The sequence below is a fragment of the Chelmon rostratus genome, chromosome 10, assembly GCF_017976325.1.
Source record: "Chelmon rostratus isolate fCheRos1 chromosome 10, fCheRos1.pri, whole genome shotgun sequence".
Taxonomy (NCBI): Eukaryota; Metazoa; Chordata; class Actinopteri; order Chaetodontiformes; family Chaetodontidae; genus Chelmon; species Chelmon rostratus.
This window is the reverse complement of record NC_055667.1, coordinates 17,554,231-17,572,395: the sequence shown is the minus strand read 5'-3', so window position 1 is coordinate 17,572,395 and position 18,165 is coordinate 17,554,231. Positions and strand designations below refer to the sequence as shown.

Below are 18,165 nucleotides of genomic sequence, written 5' to 3'. Positions count from 1 at the left end.
TAGACGTTCTCTGATGTTATCGTTGTTCTATTGTCATTCAATTATGCAATCAACATTTATTTCACAATGATAAGTTAAAGCAAAAAACCTGCCTATCGCCATCCTAAAACAACCAACTTTTGTATGGAGTTTTGTATGCACGGCGATGTCGCTTGAGGCTACCACGTCCGCTGTGATTGACTATGAGTGAGGTTCGACCAGACAAATGCCTCACCTGGATCCTCACGTCTGTCCTCTCCTCTGTCATCCTTTTTCCCCTCCTCCTTATCTGTCTGTCTTTTCACTCAGAGCGCGTTTACTCCAATGCGGCTTGACGTTTGACTGTCACCTGTTGACTAACATGAACGGCTGCCATGGCTCACAGGCTTTTGGAACTATTGCGGCTTTTCCCCCCCGGCAGCGATGGAAAGAACTGCAGATTCATGTACAGAAGTGTCATAGCCAGACATAAGAGACACAAAGAGAGAGGGAGAGACAAAAGGACCACTGTGTAAACTCTCATGGTCGTGCTCACCATCGCTACAGACAACACCCACCTTGGAAACCTAATTTTGAACAAGTTGCACATTCCCACATTGTGAGGCAGTGCCAGTATCAGGTGTCCGTCCAAACCACCAACCACCAATCAACCGCCACCCCCTTCGTGACACACCAGCGCACACACCAAAACAACCGGGAGGGGGGAGGTGAGATAGAAGACAGGAGGGAGGGAGGGATGGGTGCGGGGGTGAGAAAGAGAGAGTAAAAAGAAGAGGGCAAGAGAAAGAGCCAGCCAGAGACAAAGGCAGAGAGAATGACAATGAGTGAGAAGAGGAAGAGTGGGGGGAAAAAAAAAAGAAAACAGAGAGGACGAGATGAGGTGAAAAGCGCATTGCCAGCTCACAGTGCACATTCACAGAGCAAGAAGAGAACAAAAAGACAACAACAATGAGACTTCCATGTATATCCACCTTTCAGTTTGTGTGTGTGTGTGTGTGGCTCGCATGCGTTTCTGCACGCTGGGTAGAGCACCGAGAATGCCGTAGGGGGGAGTTTGCCCCTCGCCACTGAAAAGGGGATGTGAACCTACTCACTTCTGTTCACATCTGGATTGGCTTCGCCTCTCTCGTTCATAAAGGGAACCATACCGCCACAGGAGAACTTATGTGACAGAGCTCACATAATAACATGCCAATGATCTGGGGGTTTTTTTTAGTGCTGAAAAAGCCTTTACAAATCAAAATAATCCAACTTCCCCTTCGAGACGTCACCTTCTAACCTGAAGAGACAAGTTATTCTAACTTGGACGGCTCACCTTGGCAGCTAAGACTCCATCAGGCCAAAAAAAATATTCGTGTTCAAGCAGAAAAGTGGACCCTGTTTCCATTGTTGGTAGCTGTTGCGTTAAGGTGTTGTATAAATATGAGCGAGGGTCAGGGGGAAGGATAAAAATGAGAAAGAGAACAGGGAGAGGGTAAAAATGAGAAAGGGAGTAGAGGAAGGGTAAAAATGAGAAATGGAGTAGGGGAGGCCACAGGAGGCACCTGGCCCACTTACAGCAGAGGAGGGGGTGGAGGAGGAGGAGGAGGAGAGGTGGAAGATTAAGGAGTGGGAGGGAAAAAGAAAAGGAGAAGGTGGAGGAGGAGGAAAAGGAGGGAGGCGGAGGTGGAGGAAGAGGAAAAAAGAGAGGGAGATGCAGCTGGGATGGAGCAGAGGGCACGGGGACTTCGGGGGCTCGGGGTGAAGTGAAGGGACGGGGAAAGGTGAGGAGAGGGAGGGATGTGAGACGAGGAGGCGATGGAGGGACAAAAAAAAAGAACAGATGAAATAATGGGAAGGGGGAGGAGGGCAGAGGGGGAGGTGAGAGCAAGAGAGGCAGAGAGAGCGAGAGGGAGGGAGGTGGGGGCTGGAGAAGAAGAGGTGGCCTTGTGATGCTGAGAATGGAGGTGGTGTATGCGTGCGCGGGATGAACGTGTGCACGTCTCTTTCTTTGTGTGTGTGTGTGTGTGTGTGTGGGTGTCTAAAAATTATGACGAAAAACTAACACCTCACCCAAAGTATGAATAACCGACCACAACAGGCCAACGTCGGTTCAATCTCTTCTCCCAGCACATTCGAACAGCCTGCCTATACCACTAATATCCCACTAATACCACCCACAGTCCTCGCTCCACCTCACATCAATGAATATTTCATGTCCTGATGGCACTTTTAAAGCAAAAACTAATTAGCAAATCCAAGTTGATCTGGCATTAGTCATATCAGGCCAATTAAAAGCCCAGTCCTACTGTACATGTTAATGGCAGCGAAGTGGAATAATTGTATGTTGAGCAGGGGAGAGAATGTTAAACAGGCCTTGTTAGCAGCACTTTAGCACTCTAGCCAGAGTCCATGGCTGGATTACAAAACTCTACAAAGCAAGGTAATGTTCGTCAGGCGCACGCACACACGCGCACAGGGGCACACACACATCTTTGAAAGCGCCAAACGAAAACTCTATCCATTAATTAGAGTGTCGCCATCAATTCCATGGGGTCAGGTCTGATACTTATAGCTAAAGAAGAGAAATATTTCCAGGGAAAATGATGGTTTTATGCTTCAGTAATAATATTAAACAGGGATCCAAATATTGGCAGGAGCTCACAGGTCAGATGTTAGGCAGCATTGGTGGGAGAAAGCCACTCTCTGCTCCACGCGCTGCGTCTGCGGTCAGCGCCGGTCAACATAAGGTTGTAGAGACAGTTGACGGAGTTGAGAAAGGTGTTGGTTCGCGTTCGAGTCTTTCCAACCTTCCCTCTGTGTGTGTTTTCTTACGCGGGAGTTTAGATTGAGACAGACAGCGCTGACACACGCAGACTAAACTGTGCTGCACGAGAAAGTGACAGAATAACAAGGGCTCGAACTCTTTCTGGAGCGGAGGCCTGTTTCATCACCCCCTTCTCCTCCTCCTCCTTCCTCCGTCTCCCCGTTCGCTTTCCCTCGCATTCCCTCCTTTCCTTCCTCACTCTGCCTTCCCCTGTCTCCCTCTCTCACCTGCGCTTTGATATGGAAATCTCTCACCAGCCACAGCCCGAGGCTAGTTGACTGTTTCTAAAGATGTATTTGCTCAAAGCCGCTCAATTTCTCATCAAATGCTCACACTGTGTGTATAAAAGACAAACTCTTTCACTGAGAAAATAACAACTAACAACCACGTACTTATACAAGGCTTTCAGCAGTCTGCAAACCCCGGACTCCAACAAAGAGGTTTTCCAAGCCCAAAGCTTCAAGTTCTTAATAGCTTATATAAATTTGTCTAAAAAGATGGTGATCTTTCTGCAAAGTGGAGCGCTAAGGACGCTAACTATCTTGTCAATAGAGTACTTTGAATAAGTGTGTGTTTGTGCAGACAGTTCTTCTCCCACTGCTTTACCAGTCCTGCCCTGCTAGGTAATTATTCTGCATTAAGGACGCCCAACCTACACGTCTACAACACTGAGCCAAATAAAGTGACGACTGGGACAATTCAAGGACAAACAAAGCAATTTGTAAAAGATTTAGGAATAAGTGAATAATTTGGGAATAAGTGAGAATGTCTGTTTGGGAAGACAAAGCATTAGTCGGTTTCTTGCAAAAGAATGCAAATCACACAAACAACAATAATCAGTCCCATGTCAGCTCATTACCAGGGAGTAGAGACATCAGTGGTTGATGTTTTTTTTACTTTAAAAATACCGCCTCTGTCAAAATTCTTGCAGACAAATAAATGTTTCAGTCAGAACATCCTCAGTACTGAGGTCAGCCATAGTTTAAAATTCATAGGAGTGGAAATGTAAAGCTTTTAATATATAAAAGGCATTGTTGCTAATGGCTCTATACAGAGAAACATTAGCACAAATCAGAAAGCTTGAGAGAAGATCTAATTTTCTATCCTTTCCTCTTTTCTTGCATTAACACCAGACAGAAACCTAATTGCGAGGATAATATGTGCACGTTGTCTCTCCGGCTTGCATTACCTGACGTGCGAAACAGCCGCCGTCAGCACCTCACTTGTTGCGATATTTGTTTTGACAGCATCTGAACAAGTGAAACCGCACAGTACATAAAGTAAAACCAACAATTAGGAGTGCATTAAGGAGGAGGGCGATTTTTAAGGCCGGCCCAACTTTGGACGTCGATGCAATTGATAACCGATGTTAGAAAATGTCAGAAATTCAAGAAAATAGCACATGATGCTGATAAGCATTGTGTGATCACGAGGCTCCTTTTGGAAAGAGCCGATCGGCTCCGCATTCCTAAATAAAAGAAAAAACACACCCTGATGAAAGCACACAAACTGAAATCCCTCATCTGCTTCCTCAGGAATGTGTGATCCAAAAGGTGTTTTGCAATATCAACAACTCCAAAGAAAAAAATTCTGACATCTTGCCATTTTCACTGCACAAAAACCCTGCTTGATCTTATTTTTAGCAACAATCAAATTACAATTTTGCTTCTGGACTTTCAATTCTTACTCGCAGATTATAAGAATTAGAGCGAAAGCTGCAAATTACCTTCCAATTTAAAATTCAGGGACAAAAGAACAAAAGAAAAGAACAAGAGAGCTTATTGATTTCATTGACATCCTATCTTGCGGGCAGGTGCATGCATGCGTGCACACACACACACACACTTACACGCACGCACACACACACACACAAAGCTATGAAATATTAACACCTACGTGAAAAGAGAAGTGGGGTGGTGGACAGTATTTCTGTGCATGTGTGTGTGTGGTTCAGGGTGGGGATGGCTTATACTCACCTGTTTTCTCTCTCCAGGAGAGGTCGGGGGGGGGTAGAGCATGTCAGATAGGTGGATAGGAAAGACAGCTGTTACACACACACACACACACACACACACACACACACACAAACACGCACATCCCCCACAGCATCCGTGTAACCCCACGGGGATTAGGAACACCTGTATTCAGCACTGCACAATGAGCTACAGAGGCAGTTAAGCTAAAAAGCCTTGGGAGTTATTAGAGGATGGGGGATGGAGCTGGTTTGGATTCAGGGGTTAATGTGTGCCAAACTGTCATGACACCAAATAAGACGTGAGAATGGTAATATTCGCGACGTGACAGATAGAAGAAAGAGTTGTCAGAAAACTCCAGAGAGACGTGTCATGTAAGACGTGTACATGCGAGTGTAAACGGTTCGTTTTGCAGTGTGTTAGCCAAGCAGGTGTTCCCATTAACAAGTGAGCTCCGAGGGGGGATCGGGACGAGGAAACTGGCAGAGGGAGATAGAGACAGAGAGATGAATGGAGTACAAGGTTGCTGACAGGGAACAAATGTGTCTTTACGGAGCATTTGCCCTCTTTTCTCCATTTCTCAGATCCCAGATTAGGTAAATTTACAGTGTACGGTTCTTTGTCGTGATGTCACGAACACGCACATGCTGTTGTGAGGGGGTAGTACGCTACATCCCCAGGGTTTGCGAAGCTGAAGCAGACTAACCTGCTACCACACAGTTCAGCCCACAGCCTGCACGGGAGCACCGAGCACCACCTACATACCAGCAGGCTTACACACACACACACGCACGCACACACACACACACAGAATGAAGAGGCAAGTGTCACGAGCGCCAAAACCTGACTATCACCCAAACCGAGCCCCTCCGTCTCATTTTCTCACCCTCTTTTCACACCCTGCCACACCTTGACTGTTTCCCACAAACCTCCAGACTCTGCACCCATGTGTGTGGATGATATTCAGCGTAACAAACCGCGCCACCTTTGGCAAACACTGCACGCAAGTTTGGCTTTAACCAAGAAAAACCGAAAAGGAAATTTAACTCGCTTATTTTGTTTAATCAGCCCTGAAAAGGTCCATTCATGAGAGATAGCACAAGTGGAAAAGTGCTTCAAATCCTCCTTTGCAATCCCACAAGCACACGAGCAGCTAATATTTTTTCCATCTTTCGGGCCGATCTCGCCTACACTCCTCCTCCACTCATCCTTGTAGCTGTTGTCTTGGTCTGTATTATATTTTCCCCGCGGAACACACAGATGGAGAAGATGCTGACACACACACACACACGCACAAGCACACACTCGTGCACGCACGTGATGTCCGCTGCTCTTCTAATAGCAATAACTACGCAGCTCCACCTCAGGGAGGTAACCTCAGCGAGGCAGCGTGGGGGCCAAAACCCACAGACACAAAGCATCCTGGGAGATGGTTCATGCCAAGGTGCAAAGGTGTGCCTGGCACGTCCATTTGTTTTAATGCCACAACTGATAGATATCTTCTGAACAAGAGGACACAATGTGCACAGATGGCCGTGCATGCAAACAAACACACACACACACACACACACACACACACACACACACAGCCTACAGTAATTGAATTACAGAAGAAAAGACTTAGGAGGGTTTAGCATATCAAGCTCCAACCCTTAACTCCATAGCAGGCAGGACAAAACAACCCGGCAAATCCAGTGACGGCTAAGACAATCTGGAAAAAAGTCACTAGACGGTCTCTTAATCCCAAAGATCCAGTTAGCCACTGTCAGGCAGAGGAAACTGCTTGGATGTAACTGGCTGTTACAGTTGGAGCCATAAACCGAAGCCAGAAATGGCTTGCTGGTACTGTTAAGTTCTCCAAACGCACAACTAAAACAGAGGAACACACTGGCAGCTCTCAAACAGAGAGCCAGAGGGTCTCCTGTAAAAGTGAGCTGTGTTTCATTTACTTTAAGTTAGTCCAGCAATGACTGCGATCACCTCGACAACAAGGTGCAACAATTAAACAAAAAAATCCGCCTGGAGAAGAAATCCCCCGACAGTCTAAGTTTGTGTCATCGTCTAAAAAAGTTCGGAAAGCACCCCACCACCACCACCAAATGCAAAGATGGTCATTAGATGCGGAGCGGCGCGGGTTGATGAAGACACACCTGGCTGCACGCTGCACGACGGGCAGGCGCGCGGTGCCGCGTGCACGCAACGCGCGGCTGGAGTGGGGTTGTTCCCCTCCTCGCACGGTAAGCATGGTAGAAAATGGAGGAAGACGGAACTGACCGGTTTGAGAGGGCAGACAGCAGACATATATATACACACACACACACACACACACACAGCAGAGGAGACAGACAGAGAAGCGGCGAGGGAGAGACGCTTTCAGCTCCAGTCGCCAATAAACAGAAAACACTTGACGCCACACTTTTCAACTCTCAATACGGATCAGATGATGATCAACAACTACAAAAAAAAAATATTACCCGAGAGCACCATCTGCAAACAAAATCCACCCCCCCACCACCTCTGCTGCCTTGTCTGGTCCTCTAGGGTTGGGTGTTGACGCAGCAGAAATTTCCAGCTGGAGAAATCCCCCTTTTGGAGGTTAATCGAGGGGAGAAGGAGGAGGGTTTAAGCCCTTGTCTTTCAGGCTCTGAGCGCTTTCATTTTGAATCCCCTCCAGGCGGCTGCACGGTGCATCGCCCGTATTTTTGTGTGGCATGATTATCTGTGCATGACAATTTCCCCTCGGCCGATGTGGCAATGGGTTGTCATGCTGTTCAAAACTTTGCAAAATTTCACCAGGATCCGCTGCTATCATCCAACTGGGATGCAACCCGCCGGAGAATGATTCATGCGTCTGCAGGAGTCACATAATCTACTGTCCCTGAGCGTACGTGGAGAGATATTTCTAAAAGTATAGCCTGCAGAGAATAAACGTGTGCACGTAGATGACATTCATTCAAGATAATAGCCTGCAAACTGGGGGTGTATTTTCTTCCTGCGCGCAGTTAACGCACCATTTAAAAGTGTTCCCAAATACAGGCTACGTTTAGTTGACTACATATCAAATTATGTGCATTTTAGAGGCGGCATAGCCTGCATTAAAACACATGCCCAGAAAGTAGATATCAGTCCCGTTTATTTTAATTTTTTTCATTGTAAGACAACTGCCTGTGTTCTCTAATTAGCGTGTGAAACGTTCAATGTGCGAATCCCGTCAACGGATGACAGCTTCTCCAAATATCAACAAGCGCAATTGACAGCTGGCTGTCACGTATGGAACAGGTAGGCGTACTTTCAGACCGCCGCCTGCTCACTCGGTCGGATATTTAGCTGTCAAAATACACTCATGCCGTGGCTAACATGATGCCAATGGATTGGGTTTTTTATTCTTAAAAAAAAAGCAGAAAACAGACAGACAGGCCTTAGCTTTTCCGATCGCCAACTACAACAGTGCCGCGATTGCGAAGAGTTGCATTGTGTCATGTCTCCAACCTGTGCGCCCACCAACTATCAGCTGCGGACGGACGCGATGGCTCCGCGAGGCAGAAAACTAATTGTTGACATGCGATAAAGGCAGGGAAATCCTGCGATGTGCGCCGCGTCTGGATGAAATCTCAAAGCTGCTCGCAGGGGAGCGCGGCTGAACGCTGATCAAACGGAGGGCTACTTCTAACATGAGGAAGTCAGACATACCTGTTACCCCATGGGGTCTGGGGTGGACGCGGTGTCGGTCCTTCTGAGTCCAATCTGGTGTGACAGGCTGAGAGAAGAAAGGAGGGGATGTCCACCGCCAGGTACTGTCCTTCCTCTCCTCTGTATGCTTTCTTGAAGTGTTATTCCCCCTGTTTTCTCCCACTCCCCGCTCTTCTTCCTCCACCAGCCCCCTTTTTTTTCTTTCTCTCTTTCTCTCCCCTGCTTTTCCGTGTCTTGGTATCAGGAGCCTCCCCCTCCTCCTCCTCCTCCTCCTCTGTGCATGTCTCTCTCTCTCTTCCTCTCTCTCCGTCTCTCTCTATCTCACTCCCCCCTACACACTCTCTCTCTCCCTCTCTCTCTCCGTGTCCCCGTATCTCCTCTCTCTCTCTCTCTCTCTCTCTCTCTCTCTCTCTCTCTCTCTCTCTGGGCAGAGTCAGGAAATGAGACAACGTGAACGCACACACCGCGCGTATCCATCTGATCTAGGACGAGTCCCACTCTTATCAGAGACACTCAGGCAAATTTGAACATAGTAATGATGATGAGATTAATAATAAAAAAAATGTTGCTAGTAATAATAGGGATCGTAATTACATTAATAATGCTGAATATATGCCTGTGTTATGATGTAAGCAGGGGGGTGGTCATGAGTCCTGTGTGGTTCATGGGGCTTCTGGCTTGAGCGTCTGTTGCCATAGGGCTCAGTGAGGAAATGGGGCTTACTGTAACTTACCCCCTCTTGTGGCAACAACAAGAAAACACCAGTCAGTCACATATTTAAAAAAAAAAATACACAAGAGGACTGACATTTACAGTTTGTCACTGGCTGGAAAACACCTCTGAGAGCCATGTGATGTGCAGCATGCAGGCCCGTTTTTTTGGCTAAAAGTCTGGGGTAATTCCACTCAAGCCTGATCTCTCCCTCCGACACTTTATGGATTTTTCTTGCCGCAGTTTGTTTTTAAGTTATGGGGGAAATCATGAGGCGACGCACTGTTTTTAAAGCTGGTGGGAGAAAGATGTGGGAAGTGGTGTGTGTTTGCTAAACAGCGAAAAAGAAAAAAAAACGTGTATCACAATACACGGTACTTCCTGATATATGGGACTGTAGGCGCAGGTTTAGTTAGAATCAGAAGAAGACTGGGTGCTCAGTGGTGGAAGAGGTACTCAGACATTTTGCCTCAGGAAAAGTACCAATGCGACGATGTAAAAATACTCTGCTACAAATAAAAGTCCTGCATTCAAAATGGAAAAATACCAGGGTATTATCAGAAAAATATACTTAAAGCCCCAAACGTAAAAGTACCCTGTGACTCATACATCATTATTTATGACATTATTAGACTTTTAATACTGAGGCATTGATTTCTAACCAGCTTTGTCCTGTTGTAGCTGGTCCAGGTGTTTTAACTACTTGTTAAGTTTAGTCCAGAGGTTTTCAACCTAGGGCTCAAATCCTCCAAAGGGTCAGAAAATAAATCTGAGGACTCATGAGATGATTAATAGTTAATTATGATGCACAAATTTGTAGGCATATTTCTAATCTTTGCTTTTTTATTGGGGAATATTGTATATATTTTCCTGTTTGGGGGACGGGCAGTTATTTAAATGAAGCGACAGAGAAGTTTAGTGAGGAAATCACTCTGGTGGAACTGCTAACTAAAAAAAAAGTTAGATTTTATTAGTTTATCATGTTTTTTTAATATAAAATCTTAATCTGAAAAGTAACTTGTATAGCACAGCTGTCAGATAGATGTATGATATTGACATCTGAAACAGAAGCATAATACAGTAGCAGAAAATCTATATATTCAAGGACTTCAAAATTGCACTTTGGTACAGTACTTGAGTAAACGTGTGTGTCACTGCCAGTTCATCCTTGTGTGTGAACGTCTGTCGTAATGAGGAACTGTGGAGGGGCTTGTTTCTTAGGAAATGAGAGTATAAACCCTGTAGCCAGGAATCGTTGTAGCTTTGAGGAAGTGGGGAAAGTTTATGGGGAAGAGAGCGGGTGGCACAGCGATACACGCAGCATGTGTGTGTGTCTGTAGCTGTGTGTGTGTGGAGGGAGTGATGTGTGGCTCCACACAGCGGGGGGTAGAGCCGTGCCTCCATCAGTCTGGGTAGTTGGCTGCCGAGAGCTGGATGACGGAGAATGTCAGGCCATGTGGATTAAGGCTGTAGGTCTGTAATGCCCAGGCACAGATCTCTCTCTCTCCCTCTCTCTCTCTCTCTCACACACACACGCACACTTTCTCTCCCTCGCTCTCTCTTTCTCCCTCTCCCTCTCGGAGTAGACACAATCCCTGCCCGAAACAAACACAATCCCTGCCTGAAACAAGCTGCTTTACTCAAAGCTGTGCTCCCTCACGCCAACGTGGCCTTCCAATCCGCCTGACACGGCAAGCGTGACCCCGACCTCCCCCTACGCCGCCTCCTCAAGCCCATCCCTCCCCTCTCTCCCTCTCCCTCTCCCTCCCTCCTCTCTCCTCTCTCTCTCTCTGCCTCTGTCTGCTCATGGATGGATTTAGGCATCATTAGGCCACTTACACATGTATTCAGTCCTAGGAACACTCATCACAGCAATCCACTCAGGAGGGAGAGTCGGGGTATGAGGGGAAAGCGAGAATTCTATACGATGGCGGTTTTGTGCCTCTGTGTGTGTGGCACTTGTGTTCACAAAGAGTCCTTGAAACACAAGGTGATGGGTGTGTTGTGGTCTTGTGTGTTTGCGGTGAGGAAGGGGGGCTGAATTGCTGCTTACCCAAAGGGACCGTCACTCTTCTGCTTTATTCTGCTTTTCCCACTCGAGTTTGACTTCTACAAAATGAAAGCAAGCATGTTGTTTTCACTTTAAAAGTTTATCACTGAGGCCAGGGAGAGAGCGTTAAAAAAAAAACCACACACACACACAGAGAAGAGAAAGACACGAATCTTCGCACAGCGCAGACCAGGTCCATCCGTGACGGCTTGCGTTTGAACTGCCACAAAGGAGTGAGGTATGTAAACGCACTTTAGGAAAACTTTTTCAAGTGGAGCATTAATTTGCTCTCGCCGAGTGCCCCCCTGCTGAGGAACGCAGCGGCGTAATTGGTCACATCGAATTAAACAGCAAAAAAAATCTACAACTGTCATAAAAATAGCACAAGGCGCTTTCAAAGCCCCATCCACTACCCTTCACTATCAATTTACCAAGGGGAACAGCTGTGTGCTGCTTGTGCCATCCTAGCCTTGCTTGTATAGAAAGCAGAGCCTGCAGCTGAAAGAACACTATCTCTACCAGGTGCAGGCAGGGGATGGGGGAAGGCTTTACAAAGGAATATTTGGCACAAGGTGTGAGGCAACAATATGTGTGAAGGTGCAGCTTAGTGATACTCAAATCAGTATTGGGAAAAACGACAAGGCTTTTATAAAGAGTCCTCCCTCAGAGAGAAAGAGCAAATTAAGAGTATGGGAACCAAGTGCAGTGACGGTGGGAAGGAAGAGGGGACGGAAAAGGATCGAGGGGCAAGAGGAAAGGAAGGAAGGATGGCATTAATAAAGGAGGAAAGGAAGCCAAAGAATGAGCAGATTTCTCAAAGAAAGTGTAAATGAATGAATCCCAATGAAGAATGACACCGGGAGAGGCAGAATGAATCGAGGTTATTGGATTTGAAGGATGTATAATCATCTGGAGGATACAGAGAATGTGTTTGTGCTCGCTGCCCACACATTTTGTTCCTGTGTGAAGGCGAAATGTAGGGGATGCAGTGGGGTGGGGGGTGTTGTGCTGGGGCTGTTCACGCCGCTGCCTGTCCTCGTGTCACCCATAGGACTTCCTGTCCTCCCTACAGCGGTAGGCCTTTGTGTCTATTGTATGTATATGATGGAAAGATGCCTCTGGTCAAGGATGCAGATAGCGTGCTGGTCATCCCTCAAGTCGTTGTTGTCTTTGATAAGGACGACTCCTGGCTGACCTCGCTGCGTCCATCTGCATGTGTGGAGAAAACACATGCATTTTCCCCAGGAACTATCTTCCTCCCAAATGAAAAATGGGCAGACTCATATTCAGTCTTTCCATGCGCTGGATTTCTTGGGCTTCGGCCCCTGTCTGCCTCACTCTGACCCTGCTGGCCACTTTACTTTAGGGGAATTCTGATCTTTCCCTGTTTATCATATCTTAGCTCTCCGTGTCTCAGAGTCCTACATTACACTGCCCTCTCTCCCTTTGCATCTCCGTCTCTCTTTCTGCATGTCTACCCTCTTGATCCCTTCCTCCACTATCCTACCCCCCTCCAAATCTCATTTACTCCATTGGAAGTAGTAGGAGAAAAAGAGAGAGAGAGAGAGAGAGAGAGAGAGAGAGAGGAGTACAAAACAACCTTCTCTTCCCCGAAGCAAGAACATCTTCTTATTGTGGAGGTCACCGTCTCAGCGCAGCCCCACGCTCTGAACACTACTCTGCTTGTTTTAATGATGCACAGAGCGGAGGGAGAGGGAGGGAAAGAACGAGAGGCACAGAAGGAGACTGACGGAGCAGGAGAGAGAGAGAGAGAGAGAGCGAAGAGGGGAGTGGATGGAGATGGGAGGATTGGGCTATTTTTTTCTACCGACTCTGTTCACCCCCACCCCCTCTCCTACCTTCCCTCCCCCTCCTCTGTGCAGAAAGTGCACCTCTCTTTCCACATCCATCTTGAAAGGTTCTTCTAAGCTGTCTAACCTCTCAGCAATATTATATATTATTGCTTGCCTCAACCCACACTGAAACCTGGGTTGCTATGCTACAATAATATGACCTCTCATCTCTTCTCCTCCACTACATTTCCTTTCTCATTGCTTCCTCTCATTTCTGCAGGGAGGCAGGGGAAGGGGTTAACAGCATTCCTTGTTTAGCCCCCCCATCAGGCCTCTCTGTCTCTTTAATGACCTCATTGGGCTCAGTGCCACTGTTTGATTTGACCCCGCTGACCGTGTGGGGTCATGACCCCATTCCACACCGCAACAAATTATCTTTGACCCTTGTGGAAGGGCTAGGATCTTATTTGTGCTGTTCACCATCCATCTGTGTACTGTAATTATGAACAGTGCAGTATCTGTCTGTCTCTCTGTCTGTCTGTCATTTTTTTATAATATCCAATGACAAAGTGAGAGGAGTTGCTCGTAGTGATGAACCTACAGAGGTTTATCACTTGAATTTGCTCCTCTCCTTGGGTTTAAGGAGCTTTATAATCAGTTTAATAATCAGCTCATTGTTTAGCTGTCCAGCTAAAAAAGGCAGATATTTCCCATTGGAGTTGGTAGAGACCAAAAACAGAGCTAAAAGAGAATGAATATTGGACTCACGTGCAGCAGTTTGATAGAAACACGACTACGAGTTGACGACAATGTTGCCCAATGACTGCTGGATGAGTAAATAAGCATTCGTTGTGAGTAAGTGAGCCACAAGGTGATGATATATTAATGTCTTTTTCACACACCAGTACAGAAGTCATTGCTGCATGGTGAAAAGATGCATCTGATTACAGTTATTGTAATTCAATTTCCTAATGCTGTTGCATGTAATTAGTTGCTCCCCAACACTGGAAACTAGTAACTTGAGCTGTTAAATAACTGTAGTTGAGTAAAAAGTGAAACATTTCCCCCCGAAATGCAGTGCATTTGAAGTAGAACGTAGCATAAAATAGACATACTCAAGTAAAATACTTAAAAATTGTACTTAAATGCTGTGGATGAGAAAATATACTCAGTTACTTCCCAGCACTGCTACCTACCTGCCATCACAGGCCTCTGTCTTTCTGCAAAAAGTAATCTGGAAATGGTGAGACAGAGATATAGATAGATATGGGCTGATATGAACTGCCGGTTCTGAAACTCTCAACCCAAATCATAATGCACAGCCAAAATTCCCTGTTACATCATCCATCTCCAATCCCTTCCTCCTCCTCGTTCTCTCCCTCTGCCATCCTCTTCTTTCTTTCTTATCTCTGCTGGCCCCGTCTCTTGGGGGTCGTTCGTTTTTGTCATAATCACCTTGGAGATTGGGGACCGGTGCCCATGGCAGAGCTGAGCTGAGCGGAGGAGAGGAGGAAAAGAGGATGAGAAAGAGAGAGGGAGTTGGGGGGGGGGTGTCGTTGTTGAGATGAGCAGTGGAGGACAGTCTTGCGGGGGGGATGACGGCTTGTCTGGCTCAGCCCCGGCTAATGTGAGGGGACAGCCTTGGCTTTGCCTTAACCACACTCGCGCCGTCGATGCCAGGCGGAGCGGGGTGGAGAGAATAGACGGATGAAACGCTCTCCTTTTCAGTGCTGCCTTCTCCCGCCCGCACTGACTGCATTCGGAGGCGCGTGGGGCCCCAATGTCACACCCTGTAGGTGTTTAAGCTGCTTACTTACACCAGCAAGAGAAAGAGATGAGGCAATAGAAGACAGGGAGACAGAAAGGGAGAAGGAGCTGCAGAAAGGATGAGAGAGGGAGAATGGGAGAGTTAGAAGAGGATGGGGGCGGAGGTCACGGTTGTGGGAGGTTGTAATGTGTAAGTATCCCAGTTTGACTGTCTTCACACCAAGGAAGGGCTGTCTTGTGTGGGGGATATTCATCACTCATTAAACCGGTGCAGCCTGAGTGTCTGTCATGTATCTGAGCGTGACGATGATGCTGGATTGACAAAGACAAGCCAGAGGAAGCGGAGTCACCACGACGATAATACGATAAGCGTTTTCCTCCAGCTCCACCCTGCTGACTCTTCTTCTCTCCGAGTTAAAACATTTCCCAGATTTTTGCACTCTTTGAGGAGGAGAGACTGACTGGGAAGGCGTGGGATGCACCAGTCAGGAGATGGTTTCATCTTGAGGGGGGGGGGGGGGGGGGGGGGGGGGGGGTTGCCGCGTGTTCAAAAATCCTATCATGCTGTCAGGCGTATGTGCGCTCAGGCCTGTGTTTGTCTCTGCCGAGGTGTGAGGGGGTGACGATGACGCATGCTGGGGGGTGGGGGTTCAGCATGGGGGCAGGGTGTGATAAGGGTGGACACAAGAAAGGCTTTTGTTGGGATCATTTAGGGCTACCATGTAAGAATAGACACTCACATACAAGGGAGGGGTCAGAGGGTGGCGGCCGGACAAAGACGACTCACGCCAACACACATGTTCGACATTGTGCGCCAGCTCGCTTTCTCTGTGAGCTGCTCTCGCTGTTTTAACTCGAATTCTGTCCTCTCAGCAGCCTCCTTGTTGATGCATGCTGGGTAGGTTCTCAGACACTCCCTCCTCAGGTCACTGGCTCTGTTTGTCCTAGCCTCCTTCCCTTCAACCCTCCCCTCCAACTCCTCTCTGCCTCTCCTCTTCGCCTGACCAGTTCCTCTAATTTGGTTTCTAATTTTTTTTTTTCCTGTACCTCATCTCCTCTCCCTTCAGCTATGTGGGGGTAAAGCACAGCCCCTCCCCTTGGCTGTGTTTGTGTTTGCTCTGTGAGTGTGTGTGTGTGTGTACTCACTCGCTTGTATGTAAATCCCCTAAAGTACTCAGTTTTTTGAGCTGTGTGGTCCTTCTTCAAAATGATGATTTAACACCGTTGGCCTTCGGGAAAACAGGCATCACACATGCGACTCACGATTATCATGCAGAGAAACTGCATGTGGGTTTATGTCATGTGTACACACACTGATTCACACACACACAAACACACACATATAATGAAAATAAGACTAGCAGAGTAGACAAACATGTTAAATGTGAGCGGCAAGTCATACTACAGTCCTATTTTGTTATATCTGAGTCCGACAGATTTTTTTTTCAAACATAAACCTGGAAGTGTGTGTGTGTGTGTGTGTGTGTGTGTGTGTGTGTGTGTGTGTGTGTGTGTGTGTGCTGGAGGGAGAGATAGAAATTGAGCGCAGCATGGTGGTAGAGCTTACAGTAAATGGAGACATTTAGGAGAGCAGTAGATAGACAGACACAAACACACAGATCAAAGAGGTTTGAGCATTACAGTACACTGGGGAACAAAAGGAATAGAGAGAGAGAGAGACTCAGGGAGAGCGATGTGAGTGAAGGTGAATAGAAACCCCAATCAATACGCCATCCAAGAACAGCTTGAGCCAGCGAGGCAGAGAAACTGAAAGAGGGAAATAGAGAGAGAGTGAGGGACGGAGGGAGAGAAAGTGGGTCAAATAATGAGACGAAACGATGAGTGTTTGCATGGGGGACAGCGAGACGGAGAGGAGGACGGACGGAGCGGTGATAGAAGAAAAGCGGGGTCAGGAGGGAGAGAACGAGGGAGTCATGAGCTCCTGACCCCTGCTGACCCCTCAGCCAGGAGGGCCCATGGAGCTCAGGGAAAGGAGGGGAGGAGGAGGGAAGGTCCTGGAGGGGTTTGGAAAGGGAGGAGGCGATATTGATGTGTAGAAAGGGGCAGAGGGGAGTGAGTTGAAGAGGGTGAGGGTTGGGGGGTGGTCAGCCGACCATCCAAGGACAATATGGGGGGCTTTTTCTGTCCTCCTCTCAACCAAACCTGAACACATGTGGTTTACTACTGTAAACTGTCAGATGTAGTACAGCTCGATACTCACATCTGTCTCATTCTCCTGTTTATCTGTTTACACAGACCGTTCTGATAAGTGCCTGTCATGTAGCATCTTGTGCACATCACACATTTGGCTGGTTAACGTTACAGTTGGCGCCGTTTTCCACCAACAGCACTTTACACCAAACTGCATTTTGAGGATAAATCATCTACTGTTAACTGTATAGAACACTATTTAAAGTGTCTGCGCTTTTTCTTTCAGTCACGTCTGATTGTCTAGACGGACGTAAATCATCCCACAATGCGACATGATACGTAGCGAGTAATTAGAAGATTAGTGGTCATTAATCAAGTGCCAACAATCATCATCCACTGATTAGGCTGGATTACCAACTAGGCAGAGCGGGCAACTGCCCCGGGGGCCCCATGAAAGGCCCCGAAAGCTCCAGGCTTGCTGCGTCGACTAGAGAGTTCATTTTTTTATGTTTTAATATCTAATCGCGAGGGCCTGTCTTGAAGAGGGTACCGGTGCCCATTTGGCACACACAGCAAATCTGGGGCCAGGTTGTATTCCAGCATTGAAAAGCTTTGCACATTGCACAGAGAGTGGGAGGAACAGAGGGTTGATAGGTGCCCCCACCGTAAGCCTTTTTTCGAAACAAACAAAAAAAAAAAAAAACATTTTTACAAGCTGCAGTAGGAGAAGCACAGGTGTAAATAAAAGAATTAATGATGGCTGAATTCCATTTAGCTTCAGTTTCAGGGTCCTTGTATTGTGCACACCGGCTTACTGTCATGGCTCATGTTAAATAGAACAGAGTCAGCGTTAATGTTATTAGCAACACCTGTGCTTTTCTTTATGATAAGTCAAAATGTCTACTGTGAAAAAGGCCTGCTGTGCTTTTACTGACAGAAAAATGGTTATTTGTGGTGCAGGACATCCTAAAGCAGTGTGTGATATTGCTTTTATTTCCCCCAAATGACACACTGTATTAATCTCACACTGCAAACCACATATAGTCAGTATGTGCTATACCAGCTAGTGAATGTTGAACCGTGTTAACAAGCATTAAAACGGGTCCTTCCTGCAGGTCTGGTGGTTAAAACACACGCCATCTTCTTGTAACATAATTCATTTGATTCTGCCTACACTTCCTGTCTAGACTCTGTCCAATGCAGGTGAAATGGCAAATCATTATAATTAAAAAAAACATTACAACA

At 46.9% G+C, this 18,165-nt stretch overlaps 1 protein-coding gene across 3 annotated transcripts in view; it reads right to left on the bottom strand.

Annotated features, from left to right (window-relative positions):
- Window positions 1-8,672, bottom strand: part of zbtb46 (zinc finger and BTB domain containing 46) — a 61,447-nt gene extending 52,775 nt beyond the window's left edge. For all 3 annotated transcript variants that reach the window (XM_041945901.1, XM_041945898.1, XM_041945899.1), the window contains exon 1: window positions 8,449-8,672. The gene's annotated coding sequence lies outside the window, so the exon portion shown is untranslated. The remainder of the gene's footprint in view (window positions 1-8,448) is intronic.
- Between the last annotated feature and the right edge of the window lie 9,493 nt (window positions 8,673-18,165).